General features: G+C 32.5%; 1 long non-coding RNA gene across 1 annotated transcript; it reads left to right on the forward strand.

Annotated features, from left to right (window-relative positions):
* Positions 1-7,793: 7,793 nt before the first annotated feature.
* LOC142641757 (uncharacterized) lies at positions 7,794-8,265 on the forward strand. The gene is made up of 2 exons (XR_012845456.1): positions 7,794-7,895; positions 8,014-8,265. It is a non-coding gene; the product is annotated as an uncharacterized LOC142641757 (long non-coding RNA).
* Positions 8,266-10,950: the final 2,685 nt, after the last annotated feature.

Below are 10,950 nucleotides of genomic sequence, written 5' to 3' on the forward strand. Positions count from 1 at the left end.
GAATCTATCACATCTTAAACACTAAAAGCTCCAAGCTTGCGAAGTGGTAGACTCTTAATATTGGCTTCTATGTTAGATTCAATAGGATTTCAATTTTATGACATCCACTTTATGATTTTTGCTCTTTATCATCAAATCAAAACACCAATCGATTTTGAGGAATTGGTCACATGTTACACTAAAAGCTACAAACATGCCAAATGGCATACTTTTACCATAATCTTTTGGTTTGAGTGTGTCTATAATAATACTAATTTTAAAGCATTTACATATAAACACTGTTATTGTTGTACAATTTTTTTTTTGTCCTTAATTAATGTGAGAAAATAGTCTTTCATATATATATATAGGTAAAACTTGGAGAACATTCTCCAATTAAACTCTATAACTGAAGTTCAATTTTGTGTCATGTGTCCTAAATTATTTATTTTTAGAGAGATTAATTTCTTAATTATAGAATCACATGTGGGATCACATCATAAATATCCATCCAAGTGAATTATTGCGTACAAAAACCAAAGAGTCTAAAATTAATGAACATAATTTTTTTTTTTAAATGGACAATTTACATTTTCTACTTTATAATATTATTACAAGACTTTTTAAATAGTTAAAAAAAATAGAATGACTATTAATATAAAAATAATATTTAAATTATATATATAAGAATTGTACTATGCATCTTAATATATATCTTTTAAGAATGTTCATATATATGCATGAGGTTACAAGTTAGTTATATTAAAACCTAGCAAATTGATTAGTAAACCTTTTCTTAATAGAGAGGAGAAATCTAAATGATAAGAGTATTTGTGTTACATGACTAAGAATTATGATTTATATGATCGAGGTTTTGAACAGGACTGATGCAAGCATTTTAAAACAAATATTGTAAAGGTGAAAGTTAAGAAGTATTAAATATTTAATTGAGTTGTAATACACATATTAAAAGACAAGAAATAATAATAATTCAATGATTCACTTACATGCACACAAATTTAGAATAATTATTAGTTTTTGCTGATATTTGTAAACAACTTGACTTTATTAAAAAAAAATATTTATTTAGTACAATTTAGCTTGTATGATTAGGATATTTATTAACAAAATACTATTTATAATATTGAAGAGGAAGTTTATTGCAATTATTTAAGAAAAAAAGTGTCACGTCTTACTTTCATGCTCTTTTGAAAATTGAAAAAGTCCATTGGAATCTCATACTTATAGAGACTAACATATGGATATAGTAGCATTTAATAACTTCTAGGATTTTTTTTTTTTTAATAATAATTATAACAATGAAAGTGGGAGGATTTGAACACTAGATGTCTACTTTGGAAGCATCAAAATGAGCTAGAAAGCTCTTGGCATAAAATTGTGATTGTCAAATAATAAAAATGTTAATAGTAAACCCATATAAAAATGGTGTTGAACTTATTATCTCCAATCACAGCCTGCCATATCATATAAATTGTGTCCTTGGTGGAATTGATAGCAGTCTAATGATAACTAGTAAGTAATCCATGAGAAAGTTTAATCAATTATGATTTTTCTATCTTTTTTGGTTTAAATATTCATTTGATAATTATGGTAGTTATTAATAGTCGTTTATTTTTTACTAAATGTGAAACTTGATAATTATGGTATTTACTATTTATTAATACTTTTATTTTTTGTTTAAATACGAAATTTGATAATTTTGATAGTTATTAATAGAAATTATGGTAATTATTAATAGTTCGTCTGGTGGTCGAAGCTGTCGTTCTAACAACCAGTGCTGACAGTTCAATCACCAAAGATATTGCTTCGGTGGCAATCACCAGCAGTCCAGATCTCTAACACTAATGGTTTTAGTTGTTAAGCCACTAATTTTGGTGATTTACTTGATAATTTTACTTGTCATACCAAACCCTTAAAAATATAAAATATTTTACTTCAAAGCAGAGAAAGCTACTTAGAAAAGGGCTTGTGAGTTCTTTAGTAAGATGGGAACGTGACCATTAATTGTTAAAGTACGTGGGCTATTGGGCTTGGGATTTGGGTTATGCCTCAAAGATGGATGAGCCAGGCTTTGAGCATTTGGGCATAAGGGGTTAGATGGGCTTGAGTTAAAATAAATGAGCTTGGGCTCACAATGAAGTGACTTTGTACTTTGGGGAGTGAATCCAAACAGTAATCTCTGGTGTCGATTCCCTTCTGTAGTGGCTTCTACAGTATTTTGAGAGTAGTCTCCATCGCCTCCACGTTAAAAGATTTTGGAATCAATAATTTTGTCAATACACACTTATATTTCCTTTTCTTTATGCTCTCTCTCTCTCTCTCTCTCACTCATGTCTCTTTGTCAACACAATTGTCGTGTTCTTCTTCTATGTCGATGAGAAACTCTTGCATATCCCTTCTTCTTCTATGTCGTCTTCTTCTTTCATCATTGAAAAAGTCGAGAATTAACTCATTTAGTTGGTTAAATTACCGATTCTTTCAAATGATTAAGTTATGGAGAAATTATAAAATTAATTATTTAATCACATATTTTTAATACTATATTTTCCTCCACATGTGAGTTTAAACTTCATTTTCATAGTTGAGACTAAAAATATAAGATTTTAAATAAAAGATTGAGCAGAAGAGACAGAGATTGCCCTCATGCTTCAACCATGTTAAATGACTAAGAGTATTAGCATTTGCAATGCAAAAAAAGTATTTATTATACATCCTCAAAACTTACTTTATTTATTTTACATTTTATTATATAATTCATCTAACATCCTGATTTTTATTTTTACATACAACTCATTAAAATAATATAAACTATACTAACATCTCAATTTCTCTTCCCTCTTTTCCTCTCTGCCTCTCTCACACCATTAAAATATTATTTTTTATTTTTACCATCCCAAACAGTAGGGTTGTATATATACAATCTTACTGTTTACAAATACTAAAAAAATTTACATACTCATACCCAGGTTTATTCTCTCAACATTTAAGATATTGAAAAATAGTAAATTAACCATGCACATGATTGCAGTGGTAGAATGCAGCTGAAATAGCAACTGTTATAAGGAACGTAATTTGTCAGAGATATTAAGAGCTTAAGTTTGCGTATACAGCAAGTATGATTTAAACTAGTCGATCAGGCGTGCATGGTTCAAACTGTATGCTTGGCTGTCATGCCAGATTCCAAATCTTTTTTTCTTTTTCTTTTTTCCTAGTGCCAACTGAAGTTGAACCTAATTGTAGTATGTCCTTTTGTGCACATTGTATACATTTTTACACAGGCAATTTTGTTTGGAAGATTTTGTAATTTTTGACTTGGAGTTGGGGCCATCAAAAAGCATAAAGAAAAAAACATTAGCAGTTCTGTATAAGAGTACATTTTACTGTGTCATATTTGTTGTCACTTTATTGAACTCAAAATTTTGTCAAAAAAAAATAATTTTGTCCACTACTAATACAACCGCGGCACCACTGGGTTGTTACCACGTGTCGAGCCCAGAAGAAGAAAACATGACACAATGGGCCCATAAGCGAAAACAGGAAGCCCCTGGAAACAAATGCTTACAGCTTTTTTGAATCTAAGTGGTGGGTTTCTTCATGTTCAGTCCCTTGTCCAACTGCGACCCATCATTTGGCCCATTGGGCCCTATTCATTAAGCTCCCACGTTTTACTTTTTTTTGTTTTTTTTTTTTTTCCTCTAGCAACTATTATTAAAATATCAAAATTGGTAGACCCCATAGTCACACATCCTTTTTATTTTTTTAAGCCTTAAAAAGGCCCACTTGTTTCATTATTTTTTTGCACGGCTCTCCTTCTCGAGGTTCCTGCTTCCTAGTTTAAGAGCCAAGACTCGTACACATAAGGTGCAAAATAGGAGCAAGACATGGCACAGTTTCATTTTGTGGAAAACCAGCATTTGGAGGAGCAAAAAAACTTTTGGAAGAGGTGTGTGGCCATGGCAAAGGAGCAAAAGGCAAGGTTTTACATACTGAGGAGGTGCGTGGTCATGTTACTATGCTGGCACAAGTATGGGAAGTATGATTAGATGGTTTAATTTTTTATTTTATTTTGTTAGGTACTTGTATTTTAAGCTATTTATTAAGCAGGAAGTTTAAGTGTAATGCCAATTTTATAAAATTACACCAATTAAAATTATTATATGTTTAATTTTTAGGGGTATATATATTTTGAGCAAGTGTTCATGGTGATGTTATGAGGGCTTACGACAAGAAATGTATGTATATATATATATTATATAGTATTTATGTTTTTATGCCTAGATAAACTAAGCATGTATCGTGAAACAAACGAAAACTTATTAGTTATTATCATGGATCCAGTCTCCATATCAGGTGCCTTTAAGTTTCAATGAAGATTATTTTTCCCCTTGTCTTGCAAGAATGGCGCTCTAGAATGCGACAGCCAACATCAATTTAAGGTGTAAAATCAAATGCAGGTTTTTGACAAAGCCAATTCATCTGGCATCAATCTTTCGGCTTGTCATTTCCTTACTTTTATGCGTATTAAATTGATTTTTGGGACCCTCTGCTTCTCACCTTATCAATTCATATTTACATTGCACTAGGTTATCAAATATCAAATTTCCCATAAAAACAATTTTAGTTTCACAAATAAATATTTTATTAGTCCCCAGCCTAACTCAAATGCAGAACAACGACTCTATAGTGTGTCAGAAAGTTTGAAGGTAGAGGGAAGTAAAGGGTAAGGGGGAGGAAAGGAGAGGAGAGGATACGGAAGTGGTACCCCTTCCTCTTATTTGAAAATTTTAAAAATGACTTTTATACATTTAGATTATACTTGCAATGTAAATTTACATTGTAAAATGCAGATATACAAAAAGTGGCAAATGTTGTATACATTTGCAAAATTGTATAATATACAATGTTAATATGTATCTATCTATCCTCCTTTATTTATATATTTTAAAATTTAAGTAAAAGGATGACAATTTGTATTCAATTTGTGTATTCAATGAGGTGGGCGAGGGTACTAAGATGTCCGCCAGTAGCAAGTTCAGGATGGGGCTAGGGATGCAACCTCCAACCAATACCATACTTGTGTATATTATATATAGATATGTATTGAATATTTATCTCTCTCCAACGACCACTGTGCTTCGTCTCAAACTCATTGTTGATTTGAGAACCAAGTCTCCTTTCCAACAACTACCATGCCTTTGTCGCAACTCATAGTCAATCTCTCTCTCTCTCTCTCTCTCTCTCTCTCTCTCTCTCTAGGTTTCCATTGTGGCAACACAGGATGAGGTGGGGCCCAATGGGTGCCCATTGGGGTGAGGATGGGGGCAACAAATTCCCCCTAGTGCAAGGGTGGGGTGAGAAATATGATGTCCACTCCAAGCCCATTTTGTTGCCATTTCTATAAAGTGAGTGTTTGGATAGGAATTATCTACGTCTAGCGTTTTGAGTTTTGCATTTTCCTTTTTTTTTTTTTTTTGCATGCGTTTCAAGAGACAAATTTCACTGTTTATTTACTGTTCATGAACAGTAGTCATAATATTTGACTTTTCAGCTACTCTTCAGCACATTAGTGGGTCCCGTGCATTGTTCACGGGACCCACAAACCTTACTTTTCAGCAACTTCTTCATTAAAAATGGGTCTCACGGTACTATTTACACATTTAAAAATTATTTTGCTACAATGTTTTTAGTTTTCAGTTTTTAGCAAAATAAGCTATATCCAAACGGACCTTAAGTAAGGAAAGAAGATGGAAGAAAAAGTCATATAAATTAACAATTATGAACATGTTTTACTAATTAAAAAAAAAAAGATATATATATTATAGAAATAAATTAACAATTTATTTATTTTTAATATAAATGGAACTCCTCTCTTTTTGCATCCCCTCCCCCCAAAATGAGGGGTTTGGAGGGTAAGATTGTAAGATACCCCCAAACACACTCTTTAAGTCTTAAGATATTCTATTCTAATAACTCCACTTTCCTCTTCTCTACCTTCATTTTCTATTCCAACCTTACCATTTTAGACCCACATTATGTGTCTCCCTGATTGGCAATGTGAGACTTTGTCCGCGTAGACTCATCAATTGTTTTTTCCTTTTTTTTGTTAATTAATTTAAAGGAGAAGAGTAGACAAGGCCTTATAGTTAAAGCCTTATAGGTGATTCGGTAAAAATCTCAAGCTTACTTTTAAAGGATAATTCTAATTCTCGAATAGCTTATGTAGTTACAAGACCATCGCCAACAATACTTCAAACTTGTACTGCTGACACCATGTAATTTATTTCAAAGTTAACATGTGCAAGCTTTATATTTCTCGATGTTCATGGATGATTAATTAGATTATCAAAGTTTGTCACTTTAAACTAGTCTATGAATCAATTTAAGGTTGAATTAGCTTTTCTTGTTGATAGGGAAGATCAGCATTATTAAAAGTTCTAAAATACTTACTACGATTGAATTACTTACCTTATCGCCTGCAAAAAAATAATAATAATTCTCTACTACATCCTTTAATTAGATCTTGAGATGTTCCTATTCATATTTTGTGATATCAAAATCTCTTTTTTCAGTTGATGAGAATAAGATAACAATAATAGAGAAATGGTTCTGAAAAAGTAGCTAGGGGGAAAGCGATGACTGATGAGACATGTCTCGTACACCACAACGAGGAGCTTGAATGAGAAGGAACAACGATTACGATTAGAGCCATACAAATGTAAGCTGTAGAAAGTTAGACTAACAAAGTAATCCTATTTTTACAGTACTAGATAGCAACTAGCTTGCTTGAACAACTGGAAAGGTTGATAAACGTGAAGATTTGAAGTCTTGGCATGGAAAATGACTTGCTACTATTAAAGGTTCATTTGAATTCAATTTTCAGCTACTTGGCCTACTTTTATTGAAGCATTATTACATAATCTCGCCCTCATGCTTATTATAGATGACCATATACACACACAATCTAGCATATTGTAATATTTTCCAAAAAGATTGCAGGCAGACAACACAATAAGAAAGTTAAATACTATGCATTAGTTGCAAAAGTGATTGAACAACTGAACCTACGAAGTGCCTCATCGGAGGATGGGTACCAAAACACCAACCAAATCCAAAAGCAAAGGTTCTTGCCGTTTGATACATAAATGCTGATTGAACAAAACCAACATCCTTCTCCCCCTACTCCATCATCCATAAATGCTACATTAAAAGCTCCAGATTTGTGTCCGTGAGCTTTTTCACGATTCCTGTACCTTCTTAAATTAATATTCCAACTTCCTTTGTTGTTGGGTAGTTGGAAATTTAAATGCAACTTCTTCAATGCTACCATTACCACCCATCTATTTTTGTTGCATATTGGGCACTACTTTAAGAGATAGACAGTCTGTTCTCTCTTTAGTAGGAGTATATACATGATCTCCAACCCCCACACTGCCTTGTCCCTCGCTCATTATCTCTTTCCAGTTCCTTTCTTAATAAACTCTTTTAAGTCATTTAGTTTGAGGTGCTAGCTATGAATTGCATCACTCTTACTTCTACCAAATAATTGCATTTTTCTTCATATATATCATGTCTTGTTGTGAATATATACTACTTCTTTCAATTTTTTTATTCATTGGTGTTATGAATTGCTTTTTCTCTTTCGTATGTTTTGTTTTATTTGCAGATTTGTTGCTAGCTAAGCTAAGATCAAACGTGGTGATGAGAGAGATGGATCAGTTTAACGGGATATTGGTCCGGTTCAATAAGAAATCAGTGTTCAAAATGTTATGGGCCCTGCTTTTTGATTGAGCCGTGCCAATATCACGTTCCACTGCTCCCAAATCCTCGTATCTTTTCCAGCAAAGGGTCAAAGATATTTTCTTTCTTTCATAGCCTGAAACCCCAGGACATGGAAGGTAAGTCGGAGTCCTAGTGCATTCTTTCTTTTCTTTTTCCGTTTTCTCTTTTTAACTCAACAGTTAATAACTTTCTTTTCTTTTTCTAATTTTTTGGCATTGATGTTCATGAATTTAGGTAATTAAAAGTCTCCTTGTGCAGTTTGTTCAACCCAAGCTCTTTGTCATGATGATATGGTTCTAGGATAGACCCGTTCACAAGAAGAGGAATCATGGAGCAATGTTGAAAATAAACTTTGATAGTTTTTTTTTCTTTGCTTTACTTGCTTTTTTTGTGTAAGAGAGAGGTTAGAGCATGTACCATTGCTGCTATTTTTTGCTTCATTAATGGGTCTTTCAAGCACAACTCGTTGCTAAAATTTGACACTTTTGCTCATTTCTCTTTGAATATTCACTGAGCAAATTGTTTTTGCTGCAAATTTAGCGCCAGCATATGGAAAGTAAGGAGAAATTTAACAAGTATGAAGTTTGTTGTAATGAATCTGAGGCGACAAGAACAATTTTAATGTATGTTTCCTTTCGAATTTAAAACAACAGTTTGCGTAAAGAAGTTGTACTATTATTAGTAGGTTAAAGACTCACGTTGAGAGTAGGAACTTTGGCCGATGGCTTAAAGTTTGGCCATAAGAGAACACCTCAGCAAACATTCATATTTTGCTAAGATATGAACCAAGTATTCTTGTTTTTGAAACATAATGCTCCTCGTTGATTATTACAAGATTTTATAATAATATGATTATTCATAAGGTCCATTTGGGAGGCAAAAAGAGCTTCTTAGACCCAAAAAGCTCTTTATATGCATTTGGCTGGATATCAGTAGAGCTTTTCTGGGGACGGAAGATGAGAACTGCTTTCTTAAAAGCCAAAGCTTCATGCATGACTCCTTCAAAAAAGTGTGATAATTTTGTTAGGAGATTAAATCCACATTATTCTTTTATGCTATTCTTAGGAGACTAAGATAAAGTAGTTCATTTTTTCTTTTATACTTTTGCTTTGAAGACACGAAAAAAGTGTGATAATTTTGTTAACCTCAGAACATATTTATTATTTATTAAGTTTAATTTTCATTTTTTGTTTGTACATCTTTTAGTTTGAAAATTATTGTGTACTCTCAGAATACCATAAATGCGTACTCTCTCTTCTCACATGAATGGTAGGTCCTACTAATTAAATTCATTGTGAGACCCACTATTTATGTGAGAAGAGGGAGTATGCATTTATGGTATTCTGAAAGTACTTAATAATTTTTCCTTTTAGTTTAGAGAATACTTCATTTTCATGTTGAACATGTTTATAATTTTTTAAACCAACTTTTTTTTTTCTTGGCTACATAAGTTTTCAAAGCTTTTTGAGCACCTAAGGCAGTGTTTGGTAACGTTATTCTAGTAACGTTGTTTATATTTTCTGGAAATACGTATGAGTGAAAAAGTGTGAAAATATGTGTAATGTTATTTAAAAACTAAAAAACATTGTTTAAAATCGTTTATCAAACACCCCTAAATATTTCATTGAGTGTACATAGACTCATGTCTCTCTCACACACACACTACATAAGGGCATGAAGAAATTCCTTAAATACGATCCAAACTCTCAAGGTATTATGGTCCCAACTCCCAAGATACTAACTAGGAGTTATAAACCTAACTACCCAAGGTTTCATAGATCTCATAAGGCTTGATAACTACTAGACCAACCTCTAAAGTTTTTTTTTTTTTTTAAGAGTGTAAAATCCAAACAACTCTAAATTTTAGGAGGTAAAATCCAAGTTTTGAATCGTCAGGGTGTAAAATTTAAACACCCCAAATTTCAGGGAATAAAATCTAAATTCTAAAATTTCAGGGTATAAAATCTAATCACCCCAAACTTTAGAGGTGTAATTTGTGATTTATCATTTTTTTAATACTATTGTATAAAAATAAATAAATGATCATCAAGTTTTAGTTTAGTCCCCAAAGTTAAAATTCTAGCTCAATCCCCAGTTTACACGTAGTCTTAGAAATAGAACTAGAACTTGAAACCTTTTGGAAAAAATAACCATATTCAGCAAAATCGTGGCCTGAAAATGATTTCCATTGCTAAGAAAGAATCTTCAGCTGATTCTTTATACGACGAAACTGCGCCGAAAGGAAATTTGAACCTCCTAGTCCACTTTCTTCCTTTTTTTCAATTGTCATATCTATCAATTCTAAAATGACAATTTCAAAGTAAGGTGCGATTATTTCTACCATAAGAGTAATGACTAATCACTTAAAAAGAGGAAATGACCATATATTATAGGAAAATTATTAGATATTCTCGGAGCATTATAAATGTGCACTCCTTCCTCTCAGATAAATGATATGTCTCATCATGAATTTAATTAGTAGAACCCACCATTTATGTGAAAGGAGAGAGTATACATTTATGATACTCTAGGAGTACACAATAATTTTCCTATCTTGTAAAGCTGCAAAGAGCTTAGTGGGAGGAAACTTTCTATCATTGTTCTGATATTACTTATTAATCAAGTTGCATCAATAATTATATATTATATATAATTGATCTGTTTTTAACTTTGCGCAAGACTTTCAATATCTTGGCAAAGTTTACCATGTAGGGAATTTGCACGAATTCCTAAACCTGTGAGAAACAAAACTAGAGAAAACACACGCCAAAGAAAAAATAATCACACGCACAAGATAGTATTTATGTGGTTCGGCAATTTGCCTACGTCCACGGAGTTGCAAGGATTTCACTATTATCAGGGTAAATTACAAATTGCGGCTACAGACCTATTTATCTCACCAAAACTGACTTCACACAAACCCTAATCACAAAATCACATTTTCTACTAAAAACCGGATTCACAATGGGCCAGAAAAATTTTCCCGGGGCATTGCCCCGGACCCCCAAAAGGCTTGTCCATGAGCACTCCGGCTTGAGCCTGTTGGCCCAAGCCTCTGCTCTATGAACTAAGCTTCAGAAAATCTCCCATTAAAAAATCACGCAACATTATTTTGGTCTGGTCGGATCGTCAACCGGATCAAACATAAACTAAGTTCTACAAAGCCCAACA

This window comes from Castanea sativa, chromosome 6 (assembly GCF_040712315.1).
Source record: "Castanea sativa cultivar Marrone di Chiusa Pesio chromosome 6, ASM4071231v1".
NCBI lineage: Eukaryota > Viridiplantae > Streptophyta > Magnoliopsida > Fagales > Fagaceae > Castanea > Castanea sativa.